The 12,560-nt window shown below is 45.3% G+C and overlaps 1 protein-coding gene across 4 annotated transcripts in view; it reads right to left on the reverse strand.

The window, feature by feature from the left end:
* Positions 1-12,554, reverse strand: part of LOC133747209 (zinc finger protein 717-like) — a 51,285-nt gene extending 38,731 nt beyond the window's left edge. For 3 of the 4 annotated variants that reach the window (XR_009864289.1, XR_009864290.1, XM_062175474.1), the window contains exons 1-3: positions 12,465-12,554; positions 11,395-11,474; positions 5,364-5,493 (exon numbers count right to left, since the gene is read on the reverse strand). The gene's annotated coding sequence lies outside the window, so the exon portion shown is untranslated. Of the gene's footprint in view, positions 1-4,686; positions 5,233-5,363; positions 5,494-11,394; positions 11,475-12,464 lie in introns of those variants that run through there. The other variant, XR_009864291.1, reaches the window with a different exon arrangement.
* Positions 12,555-12,560: the final 6 nt, after the last annotated feature.

Raw genomic sequence — 12,560 nt, forward strand, 5'->3', positions numbered from 1 at the left:
TAGCTAATCCTAGTACTAGAAAAGCACAAGGGATTATTTGATCATTCGGTTCTTCAATTTCACATGCTTTTTTTTCTACTTTTCCCTTCCTACAGATATTCTGGCTGTATTGAAGGCTTTTTTAAAAACTGAATTCTGTGAAGAAAATATAGGCCTTTGGCTGGCTTGTGAAAACTTCTGAAAAATCCACCCACCCCAGAAGCTATCCTTAAAACCAAGGTAAATATATACAGTCTTCATAGAAAAAACCCCCAAAGAGGTAAGACCAAATTCCTCATTTCAGCATAAAGTGTACACCCTTGGCACCAAGAAGCAACAAAGGAAGTAAATATATAAGACTAAAGCAAGGGCCAGGGAATCTGAAAAGCTTCCTTTCCTGGTGTCCTGGCTTTCAACTAAGTATCCCCAGACCTGGCAGGTGGAGCTCATCACAGGTTACAGCTTCTGATTTTCACTTTCAAAGAGCAGAGCTCCCTTCTCTAACGAAGGATAATGAGTGATCTTTGTTTCAGATGAGCTTGCTTTCAAACCAAAACTCTTATTATCCAAAATATACAAGAAGCTACAACTCCCAGCTGTACAACTGCCTGGAAAAGGGTGTACAACATGATGTTTTACTTATTTGAAAGGCAGAGTTGCAGTGAGTGGTCTTCCATCTGCTAGTTCACTCCCTAAATGGCCACAGTGGTCAGGGCTGGGTCAGGCTGAAGCCAGGAGCTTCCTCCAGGTCTCCCATGTAGGGGCAGAGGACCAAGCACTTGGGCCATCTTATGCTGCTTTTCCCAGCAGGGAGTGGGTAAGAACTGGAGTAGCTGGGATTCAAACTGGCATCCATATGGGATACTAGTGCTGCAGGCATCAGTGTAGCTTGCTATGCCACAGCACCAGCCCCAGGTAGAACACTTATCCCTGTTTTTTGGAATCAGAGTTCTACTAGGGCTTGAGTGAAAAACCATAGATCGGCCGGCGCCGTGGCTCAACAGGCTAATCCTCCGCCTTGCGGCACTGGCACACCGGGTTCTAGTCCCGGTCGGGGCACCGATCCTGTCCTGGTTGCCCCTCTTCCAGGCCAGCTCTCTGCTGTGGCCAAGGAGTGCAGTGGAGGATGGCCCAAGTGCTTGGGCTCTGCACCCCATGGGAGACCAGGATAAGCACCTGGCTCCTGCCATCGGAACAGCGCAGTGCGCAGGCCGCAGCGCGCTACCGCGGCAGCCATTGGAGGGTGAACCAACGGCAAAAGGAAGACTTTTCTCTCTGTCTCTCTCTCACTGTCCACTCTGCCTGTCAAAAAAGAAAAAAACCATAGATCACCACAGACACCATGGTTGATGAGAAAAAGGGAGCCCCAGAGTAGAGGACATGTTCTGTTTCCTAAGGCAGAAGTCTGTGACTGCCAAAGAGACTGCCATTCAATTGAGTTCCCTCAGAACTATTGATTCCAAGCTAGGTAGTGAGTCAGGAAGCTGGTGACTGTCCAGGAGATGCTTGTATCAGAACAGCTTCCACCACTGTACAGACACAGGCAGGAAATATGTGATGTGAGTGGGGTGGGTCTTGTTGGAAAAGCAGGACTGTGAGATAGAAGATAATGCAATGGAATGCTGTTGACCTAAACTCATTTAAAATCAATAGGTCTGGGATTCTGTGGCCTTAACTACCTAGCTGTATATCTTTCATTAAATCAGTTCATGTTACCACATAGTGGTTTTGAGTCCCAACTAACGTAACATGTTGACTATGTAGAAGAGTACTAAAGTTCTTGTGACTCCATCTCATGCATGCTATTCTTGTGTATTGCTGAACCTGAAATGATGTTTGAATTGTTAAACGGTATATAAAATAGTGAGTGCTTGTGTGTAGAAAACCACAGTGTCTATTACAAGTGCCAAAAACTCTTGAAGGCAGTTAAGCTTTGAAGTGGTCTTTGAATATTTGAATACATTTATTTTGATAAATAATGTCATTGAATACTTACAGTCCAGGTGTGAGCTGATTTGATGTTGATAACTAGAATTATGACCAACATAAGGGGAAGATCTTTGTAGTAGAGAAGAAGTGTGCATTACTGTGTCTGTGCAGGGAGAACTGACAGCCCCAGAGCTGAGATGAGGGTGGCAAGGAAGATGCTCTTTCTAAACCTAAGTCACAGCACATCCTTAGACCCACCCAGGGTAAAAAATTTTACCCAGGGTAAAAATTACTAACAGAATCTTTTATTAAACAACAGGGTCTTTGATGAGAATAGAACATTGACCTAAATCCCTTTTTGAGGATTGAGAAACAACTAAATAGAAGTGAACTGTATGGAGATAAACACCAATGTTACATTACTCAACTCTCCACTGCACCAATGAAGGAAGAAGACAAATGGGGAATATGGGCCTTCCTCTTTTTTGTCCTCTTTTCTTTGGTTCCAACTCACATGGGCTTCCAGAAGACATACATGGAAACTGTTCTCTTCGTGGTCAACATACATCTCAGAATTTCCCTTATTCATTTGCCTTCACTTGCCTAACAGATTTTGATTATGTTACTTTAGGTAATGAGGAAAGCAACAGAAGTGCACTTTTCTCCCTCATTTTTATAACATTTATTTGAAAGGCAGAGTTACAGAGAGGGTATAGAGACAGACCTTCCATCTACTGGTTCACTCCCCAAATGATCACAATGGCCTGAACTGAGCCGATCCAAAGCCAGGAGCCAGGAGCTTCTTTCAGGTCTCCCACAGGAATGCAGGGGCTCAAGCACTTGGGCAGTCCTCTGATGCTTTCCCAGGCACATTAGCAGGGAGCTGGATTGAAGTGGATCAGCCAGGACTTGAATCAGTGCCTATATGGCAGTGGCTTTACCCACTGTGCTACAGTGTGGGACCCATATATGTATATATTTCAAAGACTCATTTATTTGAAAGGCAGAGTTAGAGAGGGAGAGGCAGAAGAAGAGAGATCTTTCAACCTCTGGTTCACTCCCCAAATGTCCACAACAGTGGAGGCTGGGCCAAGCCAAAGCCAGGATGTTGAACAGTGCATAATCTCTAAGTATTAAATTGAAAAGGCTGAAGCTGGTGCCATGGCATATTGGGTAAAGTCACCACCTGCAGTGCTGGCATCCCATATGGGCACTGGTGCATGTCCTAGCTGCTCCGCTTCTAATCTAGCTCCCTGCTAATGTGCCTTGGAAAGCAGCAGAAGATGGCCCAAATACTTGGCTCCTGAATCCATGTGGGAGACCTGAAAGAAGCTCCTGGCTTTGGATCAGCCCAGCTCTAGCTTTTTGCAGGCACTTGGGAGTAAACCAGCAGATGGAATATCTCTTGATGTGTGTCTCTCTGTAACTCCTTCAAAAATAAACCTTTAAAAAAATAAGGTTTATTGACATGTGCTATGATCCAATCCAGTAAAAGTAAGAGAAGCAATAACTATCGCTACCTATATTTTTATCTAATTTAAGTATTGTGTAAACTAAAATATACAATACTAGGAGTATACTATCAGTAATTACACTACTGAGGTGGGGACTGCGGTACACAGGTTAATCCTCTACCTGCAGTGCTGGCATCCCATATGGGTGCCAGGTTCTAGTCCTGGTTGCTCCTATTCCGGTCCAGCTCTCTGCTGTGGCCTAGGAGGGCAGTGGAGGATGGCCCAAGTGCTTGGGCCCCTGCATCCGCATGGGAGACCAGGAAGAAGCACCTGGCTTCTGGCTTTGGATCAGTGCAGCTCCAGCCATTGTGGCCATTTGGGGAGTGAACCAATGGAAGGAAGACCTTTCTCTTTCTCTAACTCTACCTGCCAAATTAATACATAAAATCTTTTTAAAAAGTAATTACCAATACTCAGTGATTATAATTAAGAATTTTAATAACTATATTGATTCTTTTTTTTTTTTTTTGACAGGCAGAGGTAGACAGTGAGAGAGACAGAGAGAAAGATCTTCCTTCCATTGGTTCACCCCCCAAATGGCTGCTATGGCCGGCGCTATGCCAATCCAAAGCCAGGAGCTGGGTGCTTCCTCCTGGTCTCCCATGCAGGTGCAGGGCCCAAGGACTTGGACCATCTTCTACTGCTTTCCCAGGCCATAGCAGAGAGCTGGATTGGAAGTGGAGCAGCCAGGTCTTGAACCGGCACTCATATGGGATGCTAGCAGTTCAGGCCAGGGTGTTAACTACAGTGCCACAGTGGGGGCCCCAGTCCTAGCAGTTCTATGTTGTTTAGCATTTCGCCTTCAGTGTCAACTGCTAATAATACAGTAGAGTTGTAGAAGACCTGACAGTCATGCAAACCTTACCACAAGCTAGTACTGTGTAGAATAAATCCTGTAAATATAAAGACAATCTTACTTCACAGCAGAGGAAGAACCAGATGGGTAAAATGACTTGCTAATTTCACTTAACTCTTTCGGTACAGAAACAAGGAAGGGTCTCAGCTTTATGCCACTTGCCTCAACTAGATGAGCCTGCAATTTTAATGACACTCAACTTGGGCTCCCGGAGTTTAAATGAATTTTCCAAGGTTACATGACAAAGAAGCCCCAAAGCCAGAAGTAAAAATTATTGCTCTCATCTTTCTCTTCCTTATCCATTATGGAAGTCTGATTTACAGTTGTAAATTATTGTAATATCATTTACAACCAAGAAGCATTATTTTTTGCTTACTTTAACAATGAAACTATTTTTAGCCATTGAGGAATTTATTTTAATGAAAGATATAGACATACTTTTTTTTTTTGTTTTTTTAATTGGAGATGCAGAGAGACAAACAAGTAGACAGAGAAGTGGTATTCACCCTCTAGTTCACTGCTCAAAAGTCCACAGTGGCCAGGGCTGGCCCAGGAGCAGGGAACCCCATCATCTGAGCCATCACTTGCTAGCTCTCAGGGTTTGCATTTCCAGGGAGTTGGAGTCAGGGGCTGGAACTGGGAATCAAACCCAGAAACTCCAATGTGGGATACAGGCATCTAAACCACAAGGCTACACCCTGGCTTCCAGACTTGTTTTTTCACCAGTCATCTGAAAATGAAAGTTAGTTCAGACCTGAAGTCTAAGGCTCTGGAGTCCTCAGGTGTGTGTTCTATGCATGAGAGTTAGTTGGGTTGCCCAAGCAGAGTCTACAGTTTAGAGAGAACAGCAGAGTGAAACGTGTGTCAGAGGATGTCAGCACTGGAGAGTGGCTGTGCTCTAGTCAGAGGCTGAGGAGGGCGAGTCCACAGAGAGCAGCAGCACCAAGGAGTATGCTAGAATGTAGGGAGAAAAAAGGTTGAAAAACAAATATGTTAAAAAGATTTGTTTATTTATTTGGAAGACAGAGTTATAAAAAAAGACAGGGAGGGAGAGGGAGAGATCTCCCATCTGCAGATTCACTCACCAAATGGTCACAATGGCTGGGACTGGGTCAGATCAAAGCTCGGATCTGGAACTCCATCCAAGTCTCCCTCATGGTGGCAGGGACTCAAGAATTTGGGTTGTCTGCTGCTTCTCAGATGCACTGCAGAGAACTGGATGGGAAGTAGAACAGCTGAGCTGTAAATAAGTGCCCATATGGGATGCCAGCATCACTGGCAACAGATTATCCTAATGCATCACAACACTGGCTCCAACAAATGAATTTAGGTAAAACAATTCAAAATGCCAGGGAAATAGCAAATAAAATGTCAGGGATGAGCACTGTGGTGCAGCAGGATAAACCACTACTTAGGAGGCATACCTCATTCTTAAGTATGATATTTTTTTAACCACTTTTGTACAAGAGGGTAACAGGATGAAAATTGTTCTCCAAGGAGTCTGATCTGATAACCTCACATAGGATAGACTGAGATGAGAAGAAATTGCAAGACAGATTACGAGTGCAGAAAAGAGGAAACTAAAACTGGAATGAAAGCATGAGGAAGGAAATGCAATCCATGTTTTGCAAGAAATAAAATCAAATATATACTGTTTATAGAAAAATAGAAATAAAAGCAAATATGAGAGAGTTTCAAAAGTTTGTGGAAAATGGAATTAAAAGATAATCTTATTTTATGCAACAAATTTTGAAATCTATGCATGTGAACAGTCTTCAAAAAGTTCATGGAAAATGTCTATTATACAAAGATGGTACATGGATTTCAAAAATTTTTTTTAAAGAAAATCCATTTATTTTTAATTTTTTATTTATTTAAGAGGTAGAGTTACAAAGAGTGAGAGAGAGACAGAGAGCAAGGTCTTCCTTCTGCTGTTTCACTCCCCAGATGGCCGCAACAGCTGGAGCTGTGCTGAACCAAAGCCAGGAGCCAGGTGCTTCTTCCCAGTTTCTCATGTGGGTGCTAGGGCCCAAGCACTTGGGCCATTTTCTATTGCTTTTCCAGGCCATAGCAGAGAACTGGAATGGAAGAGGGGCAGCTGGGACTAGAACTGGTACCCATGTGGGATGCCAATGCCACAGGTGGAAAATTAACTTTGTTTATTTTTATGAAAGACAGTTATAGGGGGGTGGAAAGGGGAGATACAGATCTTTCATTTTCTGGTTCTCCCAAAATGACCACAAGAGCCAGGACTGGCCCAGGCTGAAGATGGGAACCAGAAGTCCATATGAGTCTCCCACAGGGGTGGTAGGAGCTCTTCTGCCAGGAGCATCAGTAGGAAGCAAAACATCCAGGACTGCAACTCGCACTCAAATAAGGGATGTTGGCCTCACATGTGGCAGCTTACCCTGCTGTGTCACAAAGATGGTCATTCAAAATAAATTCTTGAGGGTTAAGCCACCTTTTGCAGGGCCAGCATCCTATATGGGTAGCAGTTTGAGTCCTGGCTCCACTTTTGATCCAGCTCCCTGTTAATGTGCCTGGGAAAGCAGTGGAAGATGGTCCAAATGCTTGGGCCCCTATACCATGTGGGAAACTCAGAAGAAGCTCCTGGCTTCAGCTTGGCCATTTGGGGACTGAATCAGCAAATGGAAATCTCTTTGTAACTGTGACTTTCAAATAAATAAATCTTTAAAAAACATTCTTGTGCACTTAAAAGACCTCTTGCAATACAGGTGCACAGTTACTTATTCAGGAGAAATGCTAATTCAGGTGCAAGAAATGCTGGTATCAGGGATGCCATGGTAAAGTAGTAGTGTGGAGAGGCCACTTAAGGGAGTTTTATGTAGAACACAGGCAGCGGTGTTTTAGAGTTTAATAGATAGTGTTGGTTTAAAAATTACATATTGGGACTGGTACTGTGACATAGAGGGTAAGTAAGGCCAGCAGTGCCACCATCCCATGTAGGTAATGGTTTGAGACCCAGCTGCTCTGCTTCCAATCCAGCTCTCTGCTGAGGCCTAGGAAGGCAGTAGAGGATGGTCCAAGACCATGGGCCCCTGCACCCAAATGGGAGGCCTGGGAAAAGCTCTTGGCTCCTAGCTTTGGATCAGCCCAGCTCTGACCATTGTGACCATTTAGGAAGTGAGCTAGTGGATGGAAGACCTCTCTCTTTCTCTCTGCTTCTCTGTAACTCTGCCTTTCAAATAAAATAAATAAATCTTTAAAAAAAAAAACTTAAAATAATTATGTATTAACTTCCAACTGGGAGATCAGTAATTAAGTCAAGGTAAAGTTAGTCATTTAAATAGCCATCTAGTCAGCCAGTAATGATGACCTCGTTTCATTTCTAAACACAAATTACTTTAAATGGCTTTAGAGATGTACTTATCAAAATAATGTGGGCAGGACTCCCTGGGGCAGCATGGAGGCTGTGGGAGAATGCAGAGCACCTGAACCAGTGAGCCCTGGGCAAAGTGTTGTGAAGCTGATACAGACTCCCAGTCTCTAAATGACAGACACATGGTTCACAAATGGAACCAGAAGAAAACTGCCTGAGTAGCATAGTAATAGGAACAGGCACAGAACCCTGGTGTTCCTGGGAATGGTCCTTTTGGTCCTCTGCCATTACTTCCCCTTAGCAACAGGCAGAGCCTGCAGCCTTCTGCCACCTACCCTCTCCCCACAGAAAGGAAGAGTTGGAGGGGCCTATGGAAGTGGTGCATCTTGGGAGGCTGAATCTCTAGAAGAGAGGGCAGAGCAGGTGTGGAGCTCACCTGGCAGTGCCTGGGGACAGTTTCTCCATTACTGCATTTTAATGGGGACAGCAAAACCCTTCCCATAGCCCTTCCCATACACACTGCAGAGGCTTAATTGGTGAATCCTTCCAGACAACAGTGATTGGGCCAGGAGCTAAACACAGCAACTTCCTCTAGAACTGTGCTGGGGGAACAGTTCCCACTCAGATGGAGGGAATGGGGACAGGCTACACCCCCCTCCCAAACACAGGTCAGGTCATAAGGCTCTCACCAGCTAGCAGCTCTCTGGTCTCACCTCCCTGGTCTTTGTAGCTGACAAGCTCTTCCCAACCTTGCTGCCTGGGAGGGACACACTCAGGTGTCACCTTCATGGAAAAACTAGTTTTTTTTTAAGATTTATTTATTTCTTTGAAAGAGTTACACAGAGAGAGAAGGAAAGGCAGGGAGAGGGAGAGGGAGAGAGGGAGAAGGAAAGGCCTTCCATCTGCTCTTTCACTCCCCAATTGGTCACAAGGGCTGGAGCTGTGCCAATCTGAAGCCAGGAGTCAGAAGCTTCCTCTGGGTCTTCCCACATGGGTCCAGGGGCCCAAGGACTTGGACCATCTTCTACTGCTTTCGCAGGTCATAGCAGAAAGCTGGATTGCAAGTGGAACAGCCAGGACTAGAACTGGCACTGCAGGCAGCAGCTTTATCCATGACTCCACAGTGCCAGCCCCAACCTAGAAGTTCAAGTTGACATAGTGGCACCACACTGTGGTCCCCAAGTCTAACGTAACCATGGGCAATGCTAATAGATTGTGTCACAGGCTGAGGGAGGTGACAGGCATGCTCTGCTGCAGAGCTGTGACATAGGAGAAGGGGCTCCAGACCAGGAGAAAGGGGACCCTGGGGTTCCCCGCCCTTCCTCTCTCCTCAGTGACCACTCTCCAGACCACCTCTTCTCTGTGGCCACAGACAGCTCTGAAAGCAGTGTCTTGGGGCAGGGAGGGAGGGTTGCAGGAAAGATCTCTGAGTAGTTGGTCCAGAGGGAGCATTCCTCTTAAAACATTACAGTGCTGTCTGCACCCACTCCCCTGGCCTTGATGGTCATTTGTCTATTAATGTCCCACTTCAGATGATACCTCTGATGATACCTCCAAACTTTGCTGTTGGTCAGGAGGTGATTGGTGAGAAAATCCTACCTAGAGTTTTAAAAGATTTATGTATTAAAGAGCACTTCCAATCACTGGCTCACTCCCCAAATGTCTGCAAAGCCAGGGCTGGGCCAGGCTGAAGCTAGGAACTCCGTCCTGTTCCCCGACATGGATGTCAGGAGTTCACACACTTAGGTTATCACCATTGCTTCCCAGGTGCCTTAGCAAGAAGCTCAACTGGAAGCAGAGGTGTGACCTGATTTTAGGTCCTCCAATATTGGCTGTGGGCATTCCAAGTGGCAGCTTAACCCACTGTACCATAACACCCTCTACTTTGATATTATTTATTTATTTACATATTTATATGTTTATTTATTTGAGACACAGAAAGAGACCTTCTATCTGCCATTTCACTCTCCAAAGGCCTGAAATATTTAGGGCTGCGCCACACTGAGGCTGGGATCAGAGAACTCAATTTGGTCTCCCCACATGGTTGGCAGGGACCCAACTACATAAGCCATCACCTGTGCCTCCCAGGTTGCACATTAGCAGGAAGTTGGAATTGCAAGTGTGCCAAGACTTGTACCAGGCACTTTAATTTGGGATGAAAGTTTCTCAAGAGCCGTCTTAACCACTGGGCCAAGCACTCACCCCCCACCTCAGTTTTTAAAGAAAAACAAGGAATTCCATTCTCTTTCTATTACCCATAAATAAGAGTGTGGATAATCTCAATTGCTTGCTCCAAGCCTAATTCCTTTTGCCACAAAGAGAATCAACTTCAGATAATGGTAGTGCTGTGAGTCACAGAGCAGAGGTGAAAAGAACCCGTGTTCTCACTGACGTCACTCAGCCATTGAATTTATCAAGCCCAGGACCACTGTGTCTGGCTCTCCTCATTGTTCAAGCTGGTTGGAGATGGGCTTTTAGTGACCTGAACTAAAAACATCCCAGTGAAAACACCATGTACTCTACAAGATGTCTGGGAGAAGGATTTTGAACTAAACTATCCACGGTCACCTAATGGGCCACTAAAGAGTTGGACTCATAATTTTGTCTTAGTACAAAGACAAAGCCACCAGGATTTCTTCTGTTTGATTCATCTTCCATTTGAGGAAGGTACTGTAGTGCCTAAAAAGGGGTGCAGGAACCTCAGTTTTCCCACTCAGCTGTGTGGCCCTGAGAAAGGTGTTTAGATTCTATGGCTCCACTTTCTCACCTGCCCATGGAGAGTATCACAGTGCTTGTTTAGAGGGTTATTGTCAGTATCAAAGAAATGAAATGACTCACGTGTATTATAGTTTATTCCAGCTATGAGTGGCACACAAAGTAAATATTTAAAAGTGTAGCTTAGGGGCCAGCATTGTGGTATAGTGGGTTAAACCACAGCCTATGACTGGCATCCCATAGGGTGCCAGTTCTAGTCTTGGCTGCTCCACTTCTGCTGGAGCTCCCTGCTAATACACCTGGGAAAGCAGTGCGGAATCCAAGTACTCAGGTCCCTGCACCCAGGTGGGAGGCCTGGATGAAGCTGCTAGCTCACAGTTTCAGCCTAAGTCCTAGTGGCTGCAGCTATTTGAGGAGTGAACCAGCAGATGGAGGATACCTCTCTCTGACTTTTCTTTCTCTGTAACTCTGCCTTTTAAATAAATAATGTCTAAAAAAATAAAACCACCTGTAGCTTAACACTTCTCTCACATTTAAGGATTCAAAGATATTCATTCCAGGAGGGGCTCATTTGCCTTGTTGCCTTATCCATAACATCCCCTCATGGTACAAAATGGTTCCTGCAGCTCCAGTCATCCACCCTCCATCCCATCCAGAAGGACAATAGCAAATGAGAAGAGCATTTTTCTACTCTAAGAATATTTCCTTGGCATTGCACCTAGCAGATATGATTGACATTTCACAAAGAACAGTTCAGAGCTAACAGAATTTACACATCCAGAGTCTAGAACCCAAAAGATTTTACAGGACCCAAGATGTTAGCAGGAAACAAAAGGCCTGGGGAAAGTGTTCTGAATGTATTACACTTGGTAATGAAGCTTTCGTGTAGAAATAACAGCAAACCCGATTTAAGTGGCTGAAATGTTAACACCAAATAAAAAGGGAACTTCAAAAACTTTTCACATGACATTAAGCAGAAACACAGAAAACATTCAAAATCAAGATCATGCACTGTATGCCCTGAAACTCTTAAGCACTGCAAACATGAAGATGTACTGTACCTGTATCTTTATGGGGAATCAAGAAGGCAGGACTGCCTGTTGCTCAACCACCTACACCCACACCTGAGCAGTTTCTGGACCTGTAGGGAAGATGTTTTAGAAAGGGAAATATGTGATCAATGCCATATTTCTGACACCCCCACCTTCCATAGGAGCACAGAAGCCATCATTTAGTTCCCCTCAAAGTACTTATCTTCCCCATATACAACTGATATCATTTTTTCCCTAGTCTTTTGTCTAAAAAAAGAGGCACCAGATTTCAAGATTTTGTTTTATAAGTCTATACCTAGAGCCCTCAGCGCCTTGGTTATTTTTGCTCAATACCATGCAATTTGAGCTTACAATTCTGGTGTTTGGGAAATGTTGCCAAATTAGCATCAACAACATATTTTCTTTTTTTTTAAGATTTATTTTACTTATTTGAAAGAGTTAGAGAGAGAGAGATTCAGACAGAGAGGTCTTCCATCCGCTGGTTCACGCCCCAGATGACCGCAACAGCTGGAGCTATGCCGATCCAAAGCCAGGAATGAGGAGCTTCCTCCGTGTCTTCCACGTGGGTGCAGTGGATTGGAGCACCCATATGGGTGTTTGGCCTTCCTTGATTATAAAGGTGATTCTTAGTGAAATGTTACATAATTTCTAAGAAGAATGAGAATTTACTATAACTAGAGAACCTAATGGAAAGCAGTGTGCAGTACATTGCACGCGTTCCAGCCCACGTTTAGCTAACTGGTAAGACAGGCAAACAGGGCCTGAAGGCTGGAGCCGGCCTCACTTCAACAGAAGGCCACAGCGCAGTCCACGCTCCCCGATCTCCCTCCGTCCTCTCCACACAACCTGGGGAGAGGCGGACTGCGCGCACACAGACAGAGGGAGGCTCTGGAGCGAGCCGAGGCCGCTGGTGCAGGGACGGGGCCTGTCGCCCATGTCCGGAGCCGGCCCAGCCCTCAGCGGTGGGGTCCGCGGATGGAAGAGCTCAGGTGGGGGAAGTCCAGGTCCCTCTGTAGCTGGTTCTGGCAGGATCCATCCGCCCACGGCCCCTTCTGGGAAACCTGGCCCCACACACTCACCACTTCCTGCTCCCGAGGTCCGGGGCTTCCTCTTCTCAGAGAGGAGAAGGCCGAGCCACCGCAGGGACGCTCTTCCCGCTGTAGTCTGGACGTGAC

This window comes from Lepus europaeus, chromosome 18 (assembly GCF_033115175.1).
Source record: "Lepus europaeus isolate LE1 chromosome 18, mLepTim1.pri, whole genome shotgun sequence".
NCBI classification, from domain to species: Eukaryota; Metazoa; Chordata; class Mammalia; order Lagomorpha; family Leporidae; genus Lepus; species Lepus europaeus.